At 45.1% G+C, this 21,577-nt stretch overlaps 1 long non-coding RNA gene across 1 annotated transcript in view; it reads left to right on the forward strand.

The window, feature by feature from the left end:
- The first annotated feature begins 444 nt into the window (after positions 1 to 444).
- LOC141141561 (uncharacterized) overlaps positions 445 to 21,577 on the forward strand; it is an 84,597-nt gene continuing 63,464 nt past the window's right edge. Inside the window, exon 1 of the long non-coding RNA XR_012244131.1 lies at positions 445 to 666. This is a non-coding gene — a long non-coding RNA (uncharacterized lncRNA). The remainder of the gene's footprint in view (positions 667 to 21,577) is intronic.

Below are 21,577 nucleotides of genomic sequence, written 5' to 3' on the forward strand. Positions count from 1 at the left end.
TGTAAAACATTTTTTTTAATAGTTAAAAATGATAAAACGTACATCTGTAAATACTGCTAAATTACATTAAAATATTGTTGGTGGGTGGGAAAATGTTAACCACTTCGGCTCTCACACCTGTTTACCCCCTATGGACCAGACCATATTTCACATTTCTGCTATGTGTCTGTTCATGAACTTTGTAATTACTTATGATAAAGAATTGATACATATATTGTTTTTGGGGGACAAATGGGACTTTCTCATGACCCTAAAGTCCTCTGAGAATTTTTAAAATGTATTTGCATTTTAAGTGGAAAAAGAATAAAAATCTGAAAAAAAATGTATTTTTACAAGTTTAATCAGTAATATTTTGATCACAAGTACCATTTATGTGAGGAAAACATTCATTTTATTCTGCTGCTTGTTCTATTCTATTTCTTTAGAAACACATGGAGGAGTGGCTATCCATTGGTGCGCAGCTCCTGTCTCTTTGGTCGTCCATTGGTGCGCTCCTGCCCCTTCGGTCATCCATTGGTGTGCAGCACTTATCTCCTGGAAGTGAGCTATGGAATTTACTCCTTACTGATGCCAGCTGGTCCACCTGGGAATCCTTAATAGTGTCCCTGCTGTTTTCTACTATGCCTGTTTTGACCCCCCCTGAGAAGGGCGGTCGCAGGCTTTTTGGTAAGCCTCCATTATCTATTGTAAGGTGACGGGCAGCAAAAGAGGTGGAGCGGTTCTTTCATTGGTATACCTTCACTTATGAACTTTTTTGTTGTCACATTATGTGTTTTATTATGCACATATTTTCTTTAAGAGCCCTTGCACACTGGAGCGGTTTGCAGGCGCTATTGCGCTAATAATAGCGCCTGCAAACCGCCCCGAAAGTGCCGCTGCTGTCATCCCAGTGTGAAAGCCCCGAGGGCTTGCACACTGGAGCGATGCGCTGGCAGGACGGTAAAAAAAGTCCTGCCAGCATCTTCGGAGCGGTGAAGGAGCGGTGTGTATACCGCTCCTTTACCGCTCCTGCCCATTGAAATCAATGGGACGGCGCGGCTATACCGCCGGCAATGCGCCTCTGCAGAGGCGCTTTGCGGTGGTATTTAACCCTTTCTCGGCCGCTAGCGGGGGGTAAAACCGCCCCGCTAGCGGCCGCATACCGACGGTAAAACGCCGCTAATAATAGCGGCGTTTTACCGCCGACGCCGCCCCCCGCCCCAGTGTGCAAGGGCTTTAACACATTAATTTTTTGTATGGACTTTTTTTTCACCTATTTTTTTCACTGGATATTTTTGATTGATGATACATATTTCACTTTAGTGTAAACATATATATTATGTTCACTTTGTAAATCATTGGTTTATTATCCGGCGCTGCACTTTTATTTATACATATATGATTAGAAATGTTATTTGATTGCAAAATATATAGTTTATATAGTGGCGTCACTAGGGTTGGTGTCACCCGGTGCTGAAAAAATTGGTGTCACCCCCCTCCCCCCCGCCCTCCACCAAATATAGTCCCCCCTCAGTACAGACCCCTCTCCGCTAAGTACAGATCCTGCAGTATAGATCCCCCTCCCTCAGTATAGATCACCCTCACTAACAACAGACCTTAACCCTCAGTGCAGACCCCCCCATCAGTACAGACACCCCCCCATCAGTATAGACCTCCAAACTCAGTGCAGACCCCCCATCAGGGTAGAATCCACCCCCTTAGTGCAGACCCCCCCATCAGTATAGAATCCCCCTTTAGCGCAGACCCCCACAGTTTAGACACCCCCCCTTTAGTGCAGACCCCCCCATCAGTATAGAATCACCCCCTTAGTGCAGACCCCCCATCAGTATAGAATCACCCCCTTAGTGCAGACCCCAATCAGTATATAACCTCCCCTTAGTGCAGACCCCCCATCAGTATATAACCTCCCCTTAATGCAGACCCCCCATCAATAGAGACACCCCCTCTTAGTGCAGACCCCCATCAGTATAGAATCCCCCTAGTGCAGACCCCCATCAGTATAGAATCCCCCTTAGTGCAGACCCCCCATCAATAGAAACACCCCCTCTTAGTGCAGACCCCCCATCAGTATAGAATCCACCTAGTGCAGACCCCATCAGTATAGAATCCCCCCTAGTGCAGAGCCCATCAGTATAGAATTCCCCCTAGTGCAGAGCCCATCAGTATAGAATCCCCCCTAGTGCAGAGCCCATCAGTATAGAATCCCCCTAGTGCAGAGTCCCCATCAGTATAGAATCCCCCTAGTGCAGATTCCCCATCAGTATAGAATCCCCCTAGTGCAGAGTCCCCATCAGTATAGAATCCCCCTAGTGCAGAGTCCCCATCAGTATAGAATCCCCCTAGTGCAGACCCCATCAGTATAGAATCCCCCTAGTGCAGAGTCCCCATCAGTATAAAATCCCCCTAGTGCAGAGTCCCCATCAGTATAGAATCCCCCCTAGTGCAGACCCCATCAGTATAGAATCCCCCCTAGTGCAGAGCCCATCAGTATAGAATCCCCCTAGTGCAGAGTCCCCATCAGTATAGAATCCCCCTGGTGCAGAGTCCCCATCAGTATAGAATCCCCCTAGTGCAGAGTCCCCATCAATATAGAATCCCCCTAGTACAGAGTCCCCATCAGTATAAAATCCCCCTAGTGCAGAGTCCCCATCAGTATAGAATCCCCTAGTGCAGACCCCATCAGTATAGAATCCCCCTAGTGCAGACCCCATCAGTATAGAATCCCCCTAGTGCAGAGTCCCCATCAGTATAAAATCCCCTAGTGCAGAGTCCCCATCAGTATAGAATCCCCCCTAGTGCAGACCCCATCAGTATAGAATCCCCCCTAGTGCAGAGCCCATCAGTATAGAATCCCCCTAGTGCAGAGTCCCCATCAGTATAGAATCCCCCTAGTGCAGAGTACCCATCAGTATAGAATCCCCCTAGTGCAGAGTCCCCATCAGTATAGAATCCCCCCTAGTGCAGAGCCCATCAGTATAGAAGCCCCCCTAGTGCAGAGCCCATCAGTATAGAATCCCCCTAGTGCAGAGTCCCCATCAGTATAGAATCCCCCCTAGTGCAGAGCCCATCAGTATAGAATCCCCCTAGTGCAGAGTCCCCATCAGTATAGAATCCCCCTAGTGCAGAGCCCATCAGTATAGAATCCCCCTGGTGCAGAGTCCCCATCAGTATAGAATCCCCCTAGTGCAGAGTCCCCATCAATATAGAATCCCCCTAGTACAGAGTCCCCATCAGTATAAAATCCCCCTAGTGCAGAGTCCCCATCAGTATAGAATCCCCTAGTGCAGACCCCATCAGTATAGAATCCCCCTAGTGCAGACCCCATCAGTATAGAATCCCCCTAGTGCAGAGTCCCTATCAGTATAGAATCCCCCCTAGTGCAGACCCCATCAGTATAGAATCCCCCCTAGTGCAGAGCCCATCAGTATAGAATCCCCCTAGTGCAGAGTCCCCATCAGTATAGAATCCCCCTAGTGCAGAGTACCCATCAGTATAGAATCCCCCTAGTGCAGAGTCCCCATCAGTATAGAATCCCCCTAGTGCAGAGCCCATCAGTATAGAATCCCCCCTAGTGCAGAGCCCATCAGTATAGAATCCCCCTAGTGCAGAGTCCCCATCAGTATAGAATCCCCCTAGTGCAGAGCCCATCAGTATAGAATCCCCCCTAGTGCAAAGCCCATCAGTATAGAATCCTCCTAGTGCAGAGTCCCCATCAGTATAGAATCCCCCTAGTGCAGAGTCCCCATCAATATAGAATCCCCCTAGTACAGAGTCCCCATCAGTATAAAATCCCCCTAGTGCAGAGTCCCCATCAGTATAGAATCCCCCTAGTGCAGAGTCCCCATCAATATAGAATCCCCCTAGTACAGAGTCCCCATCAGTATAAAATCCCCCTAGTGCAGAGTCCCCATCAGTATAGAATCCCCTAGTGCAGACCCCATCAGTATAGAATCCCCCTAGTGCAGAGTCCCCATCAGTATAGAATCCCCCTAGTGCAGAGTACCCATCAGTATAGAATCCCCCTAGTGCAGAGTCCCCATCAGTATAGAATCCCCCCTAGTGCAGAGCCCATCAGTATAGAATCCCCCTAGTGCAGAGTCCCCATCAGTATAGAATTCCCCTAGTGCAGAGCCCATCAGTATAGAATCCCCCTAGTGCAGAGTCCCCATCAGTATAGAATCCCCCTAGTGCAGAGCCCATCAGTATAGAATCCCCCTAGTGCAGAGTCCCCATCAGTATAGAATCCCCCTAGTGCAGAGCCCATCAGTATAGAATCCCCCCTAGTGCAGAGCCCATCAGTATAGAATCCTCCTAGTGCAGAGTCCCCATCAGTATAGAATCCCCCTAGTGCAGAGTACCCATCAGTATAGAATCCCCCTAGTGCAGAGTCCCCATCAGTATAGAATCCCCCCTAGTGCAGAGCCCATCAGTATAGAATCCCCCTAGTGCAGAGTCCCCATCAGTATAGAATTCCCCTAGTGCAGAGCCCATCAGTATAGAATCCCCCCTAGTGCAGAGCCCATCAGTATAGAATCCCCCTAGTGCAGAGTCCCCATCAGTATAGAATCCCCCTAGTGCAGAGCCCATCAGTATAGAATCCCCCTGGTGCAGAGTCCCCATCAGTATAGAATCCCCCTAGTGCAGAGTCCCCATCAATATAGAATCCCCCTAGTACAGAGTCCCCATCAGTATAAAATCCCCCTAGTGCAGAGTCCCCATCAGTATAGAATCCCCTAGTGCAGACCCCATCAGTATAGAATCCCCCTAGTGCAGACCCCATCAGTATAGAATCCCCCTAGTGCAGAGTCCCCATCAGTATAAAATCCCCTAGTGCAGAGTCCCCATCAGTATAGAATCCCCCCTAGTGCAGACCCCATCAGTATAGAATCCCCCCTAGTGCAGAGCCCATCAGTATAGAATCCCACTAGTGCAGAGTCCCCATCAGTATAGAATCCCCCTAGTGCTGAGTACCCATCAGTATAGAATCCCCCTAGTGCAGAGTCCCCATCAGTATAGAATCCCCCTAGTGCAGAGCCCATCAGTATAGAATCCCCCCTAGTGCAGAGCCCATCAGTATAGAATCCCCCTAGTGCAGAGTCCCCATCAGTATAGAATCCCCCTAGTGCAGAGCCCATCAGTATAGAATCCTGCCTAGTGCAGAGCCCATCAGTATAGAATCCCCCTAGTGCAGAGTCCCCATCAGTATAGAATCCCCCCTAGTGCAGAGCCCATCAGTATAGAATCCCCCTAGTGCAGAGTCCCCATCAGTAAAGAATCCCCCTAGTGCAGAGCCCATCAGTATAGAATCCCCCTAGTGCAGACCCCATCAGTATAGAATCCCTCTAGTGCAGAGTCCCCATCAGTATAGAATCCCCCTAGTGCAGAGCCCATCAGTATAGAATCCCCCCTAGTGCAGAGCCCATCAGTATAGAATCCTGCCTAGTGCAGAGCCCATCAGTATAGAATCCCCCTAGTGCAGAGTCCCCATCAGTATAGAATCCCCCCTAGTGCAGAGCCCATCAGTATAGAATCCCCCTAGTGCAGAGTCCCCATCAGTAAAGAATCCCCCTAGTGCAGAGCCCATCAGTATAGAATCCCCCTAGTGCAGACCCCATCAGTATAGAATCCCCCTAGTGCAGAGTCCCCATCAGTATAGAATCCCCCTAGTGCAGAGCCCATCAGTATAGAATCCCCCCTAGTGCAGAGCCCATCAGTATAGAATCCCCCTAGTGCAGAGTCCCCATCAGTATAGAATCCCCCTAGTGCAGAGTCCCCATCAGTATAAGCACCCCTCTCCCCTCCTATAGCGCCCCCCCCCCCCGCACATGTCTATCTGCTAATCTACTTAGAGTGCACAGTACAGTACCTCAGTACAGCGTGGCCGCGGACGTATGCACACAGAGGTGTGTGTCACTTGGAGCTCCTCCTCCTCACTGGATGTAAACAGAGGAGGAGGCAGCTTCAGTCCGCTCCACGGGGGACACAGAGTGAGCGAGACGAGAGGCACAGGGCAGAGGGCGGTGTCAGCGGCTGCGGTTCAGCTATATATGGGTGTCACCCCTCTGGCGGGTGTCACCCGGGTGCGGTCCGCACCCCCCGCCCCCACCTTGCAACGCCACTGGTGTGCGCCGCTAAAGTGTTTGGGTTTGACTTGAAAAAAAGGTGGCAACCTTACTTTCAGAAAAAAAGCAGATTATGGCCATGGGGTTGTATGTTGACATTTCTGCTGCTGCCTGCCATTTCACCTCCTGTCCTTGGAAAAAGGCCCACAGGAAAAGGCCAAAAAAGCACCAATGGGGATTGAAATTAGTTTTCCAGCTCACACATTCAAATCTGGGTCTCCCTTTCCAGCTGCTATTATTTCTTTATTGTGAGACCCAGCTTAATAGCGATTAAGCAACCTAGGGTTATACTGCTGCCTACAGAAGAAATGGACACATTGAGGCTACAACCCTCCCACTTCATTCTTGCTGTGTCCTTAGAAAAAAATTGGTTTCTTTTCCTTCTGCTCTATTTTTTTTTAATTGAATTGGATGAATATTTTTTTTTACTATCAACAGCTACTGGTAGATTTATGTCAGATATGGAAATCCTGGAAATATATACAGTTATTTGTTATTGAGCACTTCCTACAGAAACTACTGGGGGGTGTTTGATGGAAATGCAATTTACTCCCTTGTTACAGATGTTAAAGAGGAACTGCAGTCTGTACACGTAATTTGAAATAAAAACATCTTTGCCATTCTGAAGCTTCCCTCTAACCACTTTGCATATTATTTTATACATACTGTGATTCTGTACTTGCCAAATATGCTGCAGAAATCTCCCTCCACTAAGTCTGGCTGCATCCATTTTAACTGTGGGCAGCTAAAGCTGCTGGCTGTTCACTTCCTGGTTTTACACAGACACACAGAGGCACATCTCCAGCTCTCATTGGCCCTCTTATGACTCATCCCCCTCTCTTCCTGGCAAACTCCCAAGAGTGAGAGAGCGAGAGAGCTGTGCATGATGTCATAAGCCTAGGCTAATGACCAGACAAGAAACAGGAAGTGGGCTGTATAAGATATTTACTGACAGAAAAAAAATGTTTTACTATCAAAAGTTAAAACAACAAGGGCAGAAGATTTAATAGATGGAAAGATGAAAACATGACTAAAGGTCCACTTTAAAGTGGACTTCCGCCTAAAAAAAAATTTAAAAGTCAGTAGCTACAAATACTGCAGCTGCTGACTTTTAAAATAAGGACATTTACCTGTCCAGGGCGCCTGCGATGTCCTCACCCGACTCGTCCCTCAGCTCTGGGTGGAGGTGACAGCATCTTAAGTAAGGGTATCAGGACGTGAAGCCTTGCGGCTTCACAGCCTGGTTCCCTACTGCGCATGTGCAAATCGCGCTGGGCGTTCTGAGTGGTCCCTGCTATCTTCTGGGACCTGTGTGTCTCCCAGAAGACATCGGGGGGGGGGACGGAGAAGGAGCCAGACATGGCGTAGATCGTCACAGATACTGCAGCGATCTTTCGCCGGAAGTGGGAGCAAATACCTGTATTAGACAGGTATCTGCTCCACCCCCCCCCCCCCCCCCATGAAAGGTGCCAAATGTGACACCAGAGGGGGGAGGAATCCGGACAGCGGAAGTTCTATTTCTGGGTGGAACTCCACTTTAAAGAGTGTATGAACCCAACATTTAATATTTCTGATATGTGCCTGCTGTACTGTGTACTTGTATGATAAAGTATCCTGTTTTCTTTGAATTACAAAAAAGGATAAATGGCGCTAGAACATACAAACATGCATATAAAGAGTCCAAAGTAAATGTGAAAAAACAAATGTGAAAAAACATCCAGGGTGTGATAGTCAATAAAATTATATATATATATAGAAAAATTGTATGTATATATATATATATATATATATATATATAAAAAAAGTCACTGAAATTAAAGATCTGATAAAAAGCACCAGCGGCAGCTCACTTGAGAGTGGAAGCAGGCAACTCTGAAAAAACAATGTAAAAAACAGCAAGAAGCGCCAATCTAAGTGCAGTATCATGAAACTTTAATGAGATAATTATAAACGGACAAACAGCCAAATGGCTACTCACAAAGATGAAATAGGTTAAGGCAAGGACAAGTAATGGGTCCAGGGACGTCCTCCTCAGATGTGGGCAAAGTGCATGGTGCAGGTTCTCCTGGAAGCGCTGTCCACGTTAGGATGTGCAAGTAGTCACCGGGGTCATCGCTGGGTGCTGGGCTGCAAAACGATGGAGGTGTCCGCAAAGACAACCAGCGTCTAAGCGGACATGGAGAGCCAGAGCCGTCGCAGTAGACAGGAACCGGAAGACAAGCGTGGAACGCAAGGCACTTAGTCCAGGAACCAACAAAGCGGAAGTGACGTATGGACGTGTTGGATGACGCGTTTCAATGCTTCCGCATTTTCTTCAGATCCGATTTGAGAGAAATTCTCAGGAGAAATTGTACCAGACTGGAAGATTACAGTTCTCAATGTACCATTCTTTCTAAAAAGTTCACAGATAAGGGTTATCCCCTTAGTACCATCAACGAAGCAGCCTCCTTCTATCTGACTGACACTTTACCCAACCCCAAGGCCCAGAAAACAGAACCTACCACTAGATTTATCACCCAGTTCCATTCTAGTCATAAAAGAATGGAACGGATCATTAAAAAACATTGGTCGATTCTAGCTCAAGATCCTCACCTAGCACCTTCCTTACCCGCTGTTCCTCAGTTTGCTTATCGGAGGGCCCCCAATGTCAAGACTAAGATTGCTCCCAGCAAAATCCCAGTTCAGAAAATATCATCTACATCTAAACAACTTACTCTTATTCCATTGTTAGGCATGTACCGATGCAAGAAAGCATTATGTCTTACTTGCCCCCATGTCACACATGGTCAGAAATCTTTCTACACCAATGGGAACCAATATATCCTAAAATCATTTTTCAATTGTTCCACCACCTATGTCATATATTGCATTTCCTGTCCCTGCGGGCTGTTGTATGTAGGCAGAACCATCAGGACCCTACGGGCCAGGTTTGGGAAACACAGAAGAGCAGTACAGGCCAATAATCCCCTATATAGTACCACTCGTCATTTTACCACCCATCATCAACAAAATATTGCAGACCTAAATGTGTGGGTTATCGAATCTATACCAGATCAATTCACTCCTGCAGAAAGATTCCAGCGCCTCTGCAGGCAAGAAACTTTCTGGATCTTTACTTTAAACAGTTTGGCACCTAATGGTCTCAACGAAGATATAGAGATCAATACAGTCATTTAGTTCAGTATGACCTAGTTTTAGGACTTATGCAAGTTCCTATTTCCCCTCTTATCATCATTTTCTCATTTATCATTACTTCATTTCATGTCATTCCCTTCCTTACTGCTACCTACTATTATTACTTTCCTCTCACTTTGGCCATACCCTTCCAGTCTATAGCCATATTCAGTTTCTGCTACCTTTGGGTATTTTTCTCCTACTCTGTTCTGAATTCATTAACAATAATATTTCCATCATGTGTGTTGTGTGTGTACATGGGGGTGTATACATACAAACACACAAGTTCATCGACAGGTTTTTAGGTTTTCATAATTTCTTATTTTTTAAGGTTACTATATTCCTCCATTTGTATGTAGATGTCCCCTTTTTTTAGGTGTAGTCAATATGTATGTTTCCTACATTTACACATGTGTGACTATTGTAGACCATATACAGTTTTTAATCAACTGCTCCCCTTTTAGGTTTCACTTTTTTTATATATATATTTTTATATATATATTTTTTTATATATATTTCTCGCTCAGATCTTTTTCCCATTTTTTCTCTTTCTTCTTTTTCCACTTATTATTATTATTTTATTATTTCTATTATAATAATTTTTTATATATATATATATATATATATATATATATATATATATATATATATATATATGTTTCTATATGTATATATTTTTTTCTTCTCTCTTTTTTATTACCAAGGTTTTTCTTTATTTCTTCCAACAACAATTTTTTATAATTTTCTTATATTATTCATTATTTATTATTTATTATTTTTACTTTATATTTTATTTCATATATTTTTTATATATTTTTGTATATTTTTAATATATATTTTTTGAATTTTATTTATTTTTGAATTTTCCTTATTTTATTTTATTTATTCATCCTTTTCCGTTTTTCTTTTTCTTTTTCTTTTCTTTTCTTTCTACCCTTTTTTTATAACTCACTTTCACATTTTTCTGGTGTTTTTGAACTCATTTTCTTCATCTCATTGTTATTGTATTTAGTATATCGTGTTTTGTTTTTAGCTGTTTGCCTAGTTACTGACTCCATAGCTCCCATAAAAGGACACCTGTTGTATTAGCCTATCGGATCTGAAGAAAATGCGGAAGCATTGAAACGCGTCATCCAACACGTCCATACGTCACTTCCGCTTTGTTGGTTCCTGGACTAAGTGCCTTGCGCTCCACGCTTGTCTTCCGGTTCCTGTCTACTGCGACGGCTCTGGCTCTCCATGTCCGCTTAGATGCTGGTTGTCTTTGCGGACACCTCCATCGTTTTGCAGCCCAGCACCCAGTGATGACCCCAGTGACTACTTGCACATCCTAACGTGGACAGCGCTTCCAGGAGAACCTGCACCATGCACTTTGCCCACATCTGAGGAGGACGTCCCTGGACCCATTACTTGTCCTTGCCTTAACCTATTTCATCTTTGTGAGTAGCCATTTGGCTGTTTGTCCGTTTATAATTATCTCATTAAAGTTTCATGATACTGCACTTAGATTGGCGCTTCTTGCTGTTTTTTACATTGTTTTCTTTGAATTGCTTCCTTTGTGTGAAAACCCTTGTGTTCCTGCCAGTCCCTTTGCTTTCCTATTTAAAAAATGACCACACTAAGTAATAGGACACACTGTGGTCAGTTCTCTACCTGTGCTGGGACCTCAGACTGCTCTCCTCCAATGATCAAACTTGTTAGACTTGATGGCCTTTCACTGGGAAGTTCAATGTGCTTTTGCTTCTCCTCCCCCCTGCTCTTATGCAGCTGGGAACAGAGGTAAAAAAGTCATTTATATTTTTTTCTTTTTATATCTTTGCACAGATGCTTTGCCTTTCATTTCTATTTTAACCTGAATGGGTTGTTTTACAAGGTGATTGTATACAATCACTTTAATCATGCTGCAACAAATTAAACTGTTTCCTTTGTTTCTGACAGTCCTTTTGGAGACAGCCAGGGTAATTTCACTGTATTTCTATGCCCTCAGCAGCCTGGCGCTGTTATGTTAGACCCCATTAAAATTTCCCACCACTTGCTTGCTGTCTGGAACTTATGTCCTGTACACACGACCGGTTTTGCCGTCGGAATAAACTCTGAAGGTTTTTCCGATGGAATTCCGCTCAAGCTGTCTTGCATACACATGGTCACACCAAAGTCCAACTGTCAAGAACGCGGTGAGGTACAACACAACGGGACTAGAAAAAGGAAGTTCAATAGCCAGTGCGCCACCCTTTGGGCTCCTTCTGCTAATCTCATGTTTATCTCAAGTTAATAGAAGTTTGGTGAGAGACGATTCGTGCTTTTCAGCTTTCGTGCTTTTCAGTCCGTTACTGCTCTTCAGTTTGTGCTTGTGGGTTTGTATCTGCTTTTCAGTGCGTGTAGTCAGTTCACATCTGTTTTTCAGTGTGTTCTTGTCCGCTCGTTTCTGATTTTCAGCTCACTCTTCACAGGCCTTGCTGTTCTTCAGTGTGTTCTGTTAGTTCATTCTGACCAGCCGACCGTTTTGAAGCCATGTTGTGAGTACGTACTCATCGTAGAGTTCGTGCTGTGTGGGGGCTTGGTGTTGGGGTTCATACTTGGACCCAAGCCCAGTCCATGAACAGGGTGGGGAGGAGTTCATGGACCAAGAATTGGTTACTCCAGGATGACCAATTCTCTCATATGCCTTTGCTTCGTGAGATCCAGGAGAATAATCCTGATGATTTCAGGAACTTTCTCAGGATGACGGAGCCCATTTTTTCACCATCTGTTGGCTTTGCTGCCCCTTATATTAGCAGGCAGGACCCCTGCATGCGGCAAGCCATCACTCCGAGCAGAGGCTAGTCGCCACGTTGCAGTACTTGCCGACTGGGAGAAGTCTGCAGGACCTCAAGTTCTCGACAGGCATCTCCCCCCAGGCTCTGGGGATCATTATCCCAGTGACCTGATCTGCCATTATTGAGATCCTGCAGAAGGACTATATTAAGGTAAGATTTCTCCTTTAACATCATATTATATGTATTTAATGTTTGCTAATGTATTGTATTTCTTTCATCATTCCCTAATTACCATGATTGTGATATGCTGTGAATGTCCCCTTTATCCCCATGCATGCTGGAAGTTTTTAATGCTCCTTTTTTGGCCTACATGCATATTTTCCTTCGCTAACCTCACCAGCATGCCCATATACACCTAGCCTAGTCACTTAACAATGTATTTTGTCAGCTCCATTGTACTGCTTTACCGTAAACACCCCCTAAAATGTGTACAAATGTTATTGTCCTTAAATTCAGGCAGAGTGCCAGTGGATTTTTTTTGGGGTCCCAAGCTCATTTAGAACCCCCCCTAAAATGTTTACAATGGGCCATCAGAGGGGGGAGGAATCTGATAAGTGGACCTTATATTTTTGTCTTTAAATACTCCTTAAAATAAATGTTATACTGATGTTGGCCAAGAATGTTTTTGTTTAATCTGCTTGCAATGTTATGTGCAAAAGTACAAATTTTTTTATTTCTGGTTTGACTCCACAATTTCCTTCAACGCCACAGGAATGGCAGACTGTGTCCTCCCATTTTGCCGACCGTCGTGCCACCACCCCATTCGGGGTCTTACTATTACAATTATAAGGGTTCTAATAGTATAGTGTTGATGGCGGTGGTGTCGGCACAATATGAGTTGCTCTAGGTGGATGTGGGGAAGAATGGCCAGATGTTGGATGGAGGAATCTTCACCCAGACCGAGTTCTACCAACGTCTCCAGACTGGCGGCCTGAAATTGCCACCTGCTGCAGACAATGTTGAAGGACTCCCGTTCGTCTTTATTGATGATTAAGCATTCGGTCTGGGCGAGCACCTGATGAGGCCATTCCCCCAGAGGACCCTCACCCCGGAGAGGAGGGTTTTTAACTACCAGCTGGCCAGAGCCAGAAAAGTCATTGAGAATGCCTTCGGGATAATGGTCAGACGGTTCCACCTGTTTCTGACAGCAAAACATATGGCGGAGTACAAAATTAACCACATCATCTTATTCTGCTGCATATTTTTAAGGAAAAATTCCCAAAATTATGTTGCCTCAGTTGGGCCTGAGGCCGGACTTCCTGCGAATCCCCTGACGGGCCTGGATACTGACCATCCTGGCTTGGCCCCCCAAAGCGCCTGTGAAGTTCGGCAGAAATGTGTAAATTATTTTACGGGCAGGGGGGCTATTGCTATGCCAGACAATGTCTAAATAAGTTTTTAATAAAAAATATGTATATATATCTGATAAAATCTTGAAATTTCTTTATTGCTTGTGTTTCTTTTTAGCTGTCTCCTAGGTTCTCCTAGTGCACTTGTAGTGCCAAGTGTATTTTCCTTTAGTAAATAAGCCAAATTGTTACTGTAAACACAAAATTACTTACAAAACTGGTATTAAGCATTGAAAGAAGAAGCCACACATTGTTGATTATCAAACTTTTTACTCTGTGCACATGTGCGTTATAAAATTTTTGGGGAAAATAATTTTTTTCTCAAGTTTTTTACAATTTTTTGTTTTTTGGTATAAACAGGCATGTTTCAAAACATAACATACACAACTCTGGAACTTACAAAGTTCAACGTAGAAAAAATTAAGGCAATATCAGACATTGTAGTATATCTAAAATTTGTTGATATTGCCTTCATCAGATGGGGTGATGTCACCCCTGTAAAAGCCAAATTTTGAAGATGCACGCAAGTTTGGGAGTCAAATTGGGTATTTCCTTCCTGATCCCATGCCTAATATCTATATGTGCTATCTCCCATCATGGGGGGATTAATGGACGTGTTTTTGGGGTGCAACCCATTCCTCTCACCTACTACAGTTACGAAGAAGGGGTTGCACCCACAAAACACGTACATTGATATCCCCTGATGGCAGATAGCACATGTTGACACATCATGTGCATCTTCAAAATTTGGCTTTTAAAATGTAAAAAAAAATTTGGTTTAGTACAACAAATGGTAAAATTGGTGGCATTTGGAAGATATTTAGATTCTCCCCAACACATCAGTCATGTTCTTCATTTGTTGTTCCATAACATTGAGTTTATTCCTTATGATGTCAATTTCACGATTCCACACCATGATGTCCTGGATTATCCTTTGTGCACTGTCACTTGTGAAATGTTCAGCTTGCTCTTCCACAACCAGCACATCACCTAAAAATTTGAGTAAAAACATGTATTATAAATATGCAGGCTTACATATATTACCTGAAGCTGGGGTGTCAGACACTCACCTGTTGTGGTGACAAGGTCGCCAAATTCCTCCACCTCTCCTTCCTCCAGATCCTCTGAGTGTGGTCTTGTGCTGAGTTCCCCTTCTTTGTGAGGTGTGGGGTTCCTGGTGTCCTCTGAGTGTTGTCCTTTGAGTCTTTTCTCCCCTAAGAGAATGAAACAAAAGGTATACTTAGCACACAGATATTTGAGTCCAGAAATAGGAAAATGAAACATTGCTGGGAAGTGGGGTACAATTGTCTGTTTTGGGCAGCGTTCCAAGCTGAAGACATGATTTTTTTACCTTACCAAAGCTGGAATACTTACCTTTTTGTGACAATTTTCACACATGGGGACACCCCAAGTATCCACTGGAGCACCTGTGTGGGACACCTTAAAAAGTTTGTTCTTGTGTACCACACTAGTGCTCCTGAGTCCAGGTGTGTAAACAGCCTGAGTGTCCTCTCCTTACATTACACTGAATCAAGTTTGCAATTCCTTCTAGTTTTAAACACATCTAGACAACAATGTACTAAACTTCTTTTAATACAAATTATCATGACCAAATGTAGTTAACCCTGTATCTGGCAAAAACATCATATTTAGTTGGCAAACGAACAATGTTTACTATGACCGATTACTGTGCCCATGAACATGGAAATTTGTCAGTTTACACCCGCCTACCTCCGATCTGATCTGACAACAAGAAATGATGGATGGGCCTCCATTCCCCTTCCTCTGGCCGGATCAGAGGGCACTTGGGTGTAAACAGACAGCATGAGCGGACATAGACCTGTCAGTTGCCTGCTCAGCTCAGCAAGGGATCCACGGACAAACCTCTGCTGAGAAAAACTGGATGGGGCCCCTGTGAAGATTGCAACTAGAGTGCAGATAATTTTTTTTCCTGCAACCCGTGGGACACAGATGGGGGAAAAAAATGAATGGGGTTTAAACTCTTTAATAATTTAGCCAAAATGGGGGAAAAAAAGTGCTTGCTTTATATATACTTTAGTTTTACACATAATTAGAACATCTAACAGTGTTATGTTATTGCAGGAGCTTTCCCCCCACTCTCTGTCTTGGTGTCACCAGGACAGGAAGTGGGGGAATCTCCCTCTGAGCATATAGCCAGCAATTGTTTATATATAATATGGACATTATAAGGCAACAATTGCAAGCTATTTCCCCACAGTGAGATTCCCACACTTCCTGTTCTGGTGACACTAAGACAGGAAGTGAGGGGAAATTTCATGCAATGATATAACCCTGTTAGATGTTCTAGCTATGGATAAAAAATGATGTATAAAGCAAGCACCTTTTTTTTCCATTTTGGCTAAATTACGTGTAGCGCACTACTCCCTTGGGAGCTGCTGTTAGTTTATACCTTTCTGTTAGTGGCGTTTTGTTCTCCTCCTCTGCACGAATAACATCAGCAGACAGTCCAGAACAATTGAACATTAAACTTTATTCTTTTCCTTGCAGCATGATAGAAAAGAACGTGCAATATTTACAGTCTGCGTCTTCAGGAAGTATGAGCTGCCTCTTAATCTTTAGTTCCTTTAATAGTAGTTCTATCCTTTTCTCTTAATGAACCGACAGGTGCCTCTCTGAAAAACACCTTGGAATTCGGATGTTAGAAGTACCAGGCTTCACCTGCCTATCTCGACTCCTGCAATCCTCCCTGGTCAGTTCAGGAAAAGTCCGGGCGCACCCCGATCTACTCCATCCTTTTAGCAGCTACTTCCCGCTCCGCATGTCCAGAACCATCCCAGCCGGTGACGTCTGACCCATTGCTCCCATAGTTTCTTTAGGTGACTTTTTGTGGATGAACCATCCAGCACTGAGGTCTCTGAACCCTCAGGCCTTCCGGTTCAAGTTCTTGCTATCCAGCATTGAGAGCATTACACTCCCAGGCCTTCAAGCCTGGACCCTTGCGGGTCACATTTTTGCTGCTTCACTCCAATCTCCCCTCTGGGAAAAATCCCATCTGACCAGATCCACCCCAGGAGCATTTGACCCCTAGTTCATATAGGCCTGATAGCCCCTGCCCATTCAAATTAACAATCGGTCCAGGGTGGCCCACATAAACTAACTGCATCCTGCATCCAACCCACCTTCCCTCCAGAACCTCTCACTGGAAGAACAGGGCATCACTCAAACAGAATACAGGTGGTCACCCCCCCCCCCTTTCTATTCTGTCATTTCTCCCAACCAATTTAACCCAACCAGGCCTAAACCAACAGGGCAAAACACTGGCAACTTTACCTGACACTTATCCTAACTAACTGATTTAGCACACACCTAAGTTGGTGGGGGCTACATACACCCCCTTCTTGAATCATAACTGTCCCCAGCTGTGGAAAAGGAATCTACAGCTGGAGAACAGTCCTACCTACCTCCTAACACGAGGCATCTCATATGTCCATATATATATGGTGATGTGTGTGTGTCACAAAATTTTACAAATGAAATATTTGCACAAAATTTACAGTTTCAACAATATACAATCGTCTAATCTATAGGTCCCTATAGCTATGTTCCATCCTAAGAGAACCAAGCCACTGCTCTCGAGAGAGAAATGCTTTGGTTGCTCTAGGCCTTCATTGGTGGTCTTCTCATAAACTCAGACAGCCGTCTTCTCCAAAGGGTACCTGTAAAGAAACACAGAACATCCTATTCTGTATACTATATACAAATCTGCATTTTGTTTGCATGGGTGACTCTACCAGGACTACCATCCCCTCAAAAGGAGTCTGGAGAACTCCTGCAGGATAGAGCCTGAGCAGACACGCCAGATTAGTTACACTTAAGTCCATAAGCCAAATACTTTCTGAGTGGCTCCAACGGGAGTCCCTAACAATTTTTTTTTCACAAAAACTAGCAAAGAGAACTGACAGGGACAGCAGGGGAAGAGTGTCCACACTGACCAGGTAGGCACTAAAGCTGTTGCCCTTTGTTACAAGTCAATGGGATAGCCCACCTTAACCCATCTGCGCACTTGCAGTCCAAGGCTAGTCCACCATATCTGTATAGCGCTCTACAGATAATACCGGGGGTCCGGCAGTCTTTTCCGCGTGTCTCCCTCCCCTCTGACCGAGATTGAATAACTTTTTGTATGCTGACCAGGTTTCTGAACCAAGACACAATCCTTGTATATGGCCTGTCCCTGCCGCCATTCTCTATAAATGTCCTGAAACCTTATCCACATCTCATGGTCAGGTGTCCTTTGGGGTTTAGGCACCTATAAGTGGTCCCAAATAAGATCCCCTTTCCATTGTTCCAGGGAAGCCTCCACAATCTCCATAATTTCCTCAGTCATGTAAGGGTAGTCTAACCCCCACTCCTGGGCAACCCTCTTCTGGACGTCCCTTTGGAACCGCGACAGCCATGGCAGTTCCTTAGTCCTTCCCTGCCCAGGCAGCACACTAGAGTCCAAGGCTTTAACAGCCCTTTGCTGATACGTGGGTGCCTTGTTATGAGGGGCACCTATGATGCATGTAGTAGGGGGTACTGGGGGTGCAGGAAATGTGGCTATGCTCTCTGGAGCCCCGATTGATGCACTTAATGAAGTGGAGCTTTCCACATACCATTCCTCCTCCTCACTAGAGCCACATTCCTCTGGAGAGGACCATACGAATAAATGATCTAAGGACTCGTACTTCTCCAGCACTTCTGGTGAACCCCAGTCCATGGCCCGGCCCTTGCTTCCCCTGCCCAGCTCACCTGAGGGGTCCCCCTCTTCTACCAGCAGCTCCTTCTGGACAGGTTCAGCGAAGGGCTTACAAGAAGAGGTCAGCATTTCAGGGAGGTTTCACGGGGATTGCCCAACATCACTAACAGCCCCCGGGTCCCTGACCAGACCACAGGCCTTCCCCACAGATCCTACCTGGACCTCTGGCGTATCCGACTCCTGATGGGCAGGCTGGAACTTCTCTGCTGCAGTCTCTGAGATGACTTGGCCCTCTCCGGCCCTCCAGAGGTTTGAGGCTTGAGGCGTGTAGAGTCCGATGGTGCTGTTTACGTGGTAGTAACATACCTCCTGCTATTCAGGTCCCAGCCGCGTAAATTGTAGGCCGCAAGCGATAACTCCCAAGGTAGGTATCCGGCAGCCGGGACAAAGCAAACACAGTCTCTCCACTCCATCGATTACTCCCAACGCTATCCCACTGGTGACTTCCAGGCGGATGCCGGTGTCTACGAGGACCTGTTCCTGCTTGTCAGTAGATTGCTGCATGCTAGTAAAGCTCTGTGCCATCTTCCTCCGCTGTGTGCACAGTGCATGGCACACTGGTATCTCTTCCTCCTGGGCGTGGCTCCACCCCCTCCTCTCGCTGGTCCAGCACCGCCAGGAACTGTAACTCTTCATTTCTACGATGCACGCCAGCGAGCCCTGGTGGCAGGCACAATAGAATTGCAGGTTAAGCAGCAATTACTGTTTCACAGTGAAAATGTCCTTTTGTGATGTCCCAACTGTAAGAGAAATGTTCCCTACTTGTCTCCAGCCATACCTCTCTTGGTGTCCATGTTTTATCCACGAATTACAGTGACATCCACAACTCCCGACCATATTCTCAACTGTGTAGCAGGATCGTTTTTGCAAACAGTGGTGGTGTTGGCGCTGTACCCACGCCAGAGACTTCTGTATGAATGGCAAGGTGCCGCATGCGATGGTCCCTTAGGATTACACGAAATACAGTCACTGATTTGCAGATTCTGTCTCTGGAGTTGCTAGGGGTAACGGACTAACAGAAAATTGAAAATCTCGGTGGGACCGCCATGTAGCGCACTACTCCCTGGGGAGCTGCTGTTAGTTCATACCTTTCTGTTAGTGGCGTTCCGTTCTCCTCACCTGCACGAATAACATCAGCAGACAGTCCAGAGCAATTGAACATTAAACTTTATTATTTTCCTTGCAGCATGATAGAAAAGAACGTGCAATATTTACAGTCTGTGTCTTCAGGAAGTATGAGCTGCCTCTTAATCTTTAGTTCCTTTAATAGTAGTTCTATCCTTTTCCCTTAATGAACCGACACCTTGGAATTCGGATGTTAGAAGTACCAGGCCTCACCTGCCTATCTCGATCCTGCAATCCTCCCTGGTCAGTTCAGGAAAAGTCCGGGCGCACCCCGATCTACTCCATCCTTTTAGCAGCTACTTCCCGCTCCACATGTCCAGAACCATCCCAGCCGGTGACGTCTGACCAATTGCTCCCGGAGTTTCTTTAGGTGACTTTTTGTGGATGAACCATCCAGCACTGAGGTCTCTGAACCCTCAGGCCTTCCGGTTCAAGTTCTTGCTATCCAGCGCTGAGAGCATTACACCCCCAGCCCTTTAAGCCTGGACCCCTGCGGGTCACATTTTTGCTGCTTCACTCCACTCTCCCCCCTGGGAAAAATGCCATCTGACCAGATCTACTGGCACCTTTACCTGACACTAATCCTAACTAACTGATTTAGCACATACCTAAGTTGGTGGGCGCTACATACGGAAGAGGTAAAACCACATTTTATTTTTACCTTCTGTGTCCCATTGTGAGGTCTCATAGAGACAACAGGTAGTGAGAGAGAAATGCCGTGGGAGACAGTTGCCACCAGACCCGGACTCCCCACTGGGAGGTTTCCTCTCTTTTCCTGCTCTGGGGAATCAGGGGTATGATGCTGTGTTCATACACTGCTGATTGTGTCTGTTCATTGTGTCTGTGCTGAATTATCCTCCTGGAAGTGGAGGACATGGGATGGGGGAGGACATAGATTGGAAGAGATGGGACTGAAGGAGGAGGACCTAGGATGGAGGAAATGGGACTGGAGGAGGAGGAGAAGGACATGGAATCGGGGAGATGAGACTGAAAGGGGAGGACATGGGTTGGGACTTGGTGGGACTGCCAGTGGGCGGGCCCTGGGGAATGTTGATGGTCAGGTCCGGGGATGAGGAGGGGCCCATGCCCAAAACTGTGTAAGGGGCTCCAAAACTGTGTAAGGGGCCCTGAGTACCGACAGCCTTTGCGGCTGTCAGCCTATAGTTCTCAATGAATTACCAGGTTGCTGTTGAGTCCTATAGTAGTTCATTGTTTTTTCCTGTCAGTATGAAACTGCCTGTCCATATGCTGTACAGGCAGACAGCTTACACTGACAGTCTGTAGGAGTCCTACATGGTACCCACGATCTACTAATCATGGGTGCAATAATTTCTAGGCTCCTACAAAAAAAATTGTAAATACACTTTTTTATTATCTGCAAAAAATGTGCATTTATTATTATTTTTTTAGCTTATCTTTTAATTCCACTGGCTGGAATTTGTGAAACAGAAATTTTTTTTATATAATAAACTTGGTACTGTAAGATGTTCTTTTGTTTAACCACTTCAGCCCCGGAAGATTTGGCTGCTGAATGACTGGGTCACTTCTTGCGATTCGGCACTGTGTCGCTTTAACTGACAATTGCCTGGTCGTGCGACGCAAACAAAATTGACGTCCTTTTTTTCCTACAAACAGAGCTTTCTTTTGGTGGTATTTGATCGCCTCTGCAGTTTTTATTTTTTTGTGCTATAAACAAAAAAAGAGCGACAATTTTGAAAAAAACACAATATTTTGTACTTTTTGCTATAATAAATATCCCCTTTTTTTAAAAAATGCTAATTTTTTCTCAGTTTAGGCCGATATATATTCTTCTACATATTTTTGGTAAAAAAAAAATCACTGTAAGCGTATATTGATTGGTTTGCGCAAAAGTTAAAGCATCTACAAAATAGGGTTAGATTTATAGCATTTTTATTATTATTATTTTTTTTACTAGTAATGGCAGCGATCTGTGATTTTTATCATGACTGTGACATTATGGCGGACACATCAGATAATGTTGACACATTTTTGGGACCATTGGCATTTATACAGCGATCGGTGCTATAAAAATGCATTGATTACTGTATAAATGTCACTGGCAGTGAAAGGGTTAACACTAGGGGGCAATCAAGGGGTTAATTGTGTTCCCTGGGAGGTGATTCTAACTGAAGGGGGAGGGGACTGACTAGAGGAAGTGATGGATCGTGGTTTCTAGCTAATAGGAACACACGA

The sequence above is a fragment of the Aquarana catesbeiana genome, linkage group LG04, assembly GCF_042186555.1.
Source record: "Aquarana catesbeiana isolate 2022-GZ linkage group LG04, ASM4218655v1, whole genome shotgun sequence".
In the NCBI taxonomy this organism is placed as follows: Eukaryota; Metazoa; Chordata; class Amphibia; order Anura; family Ranidae; genus Aquarana; species Aquarana catesbeiana.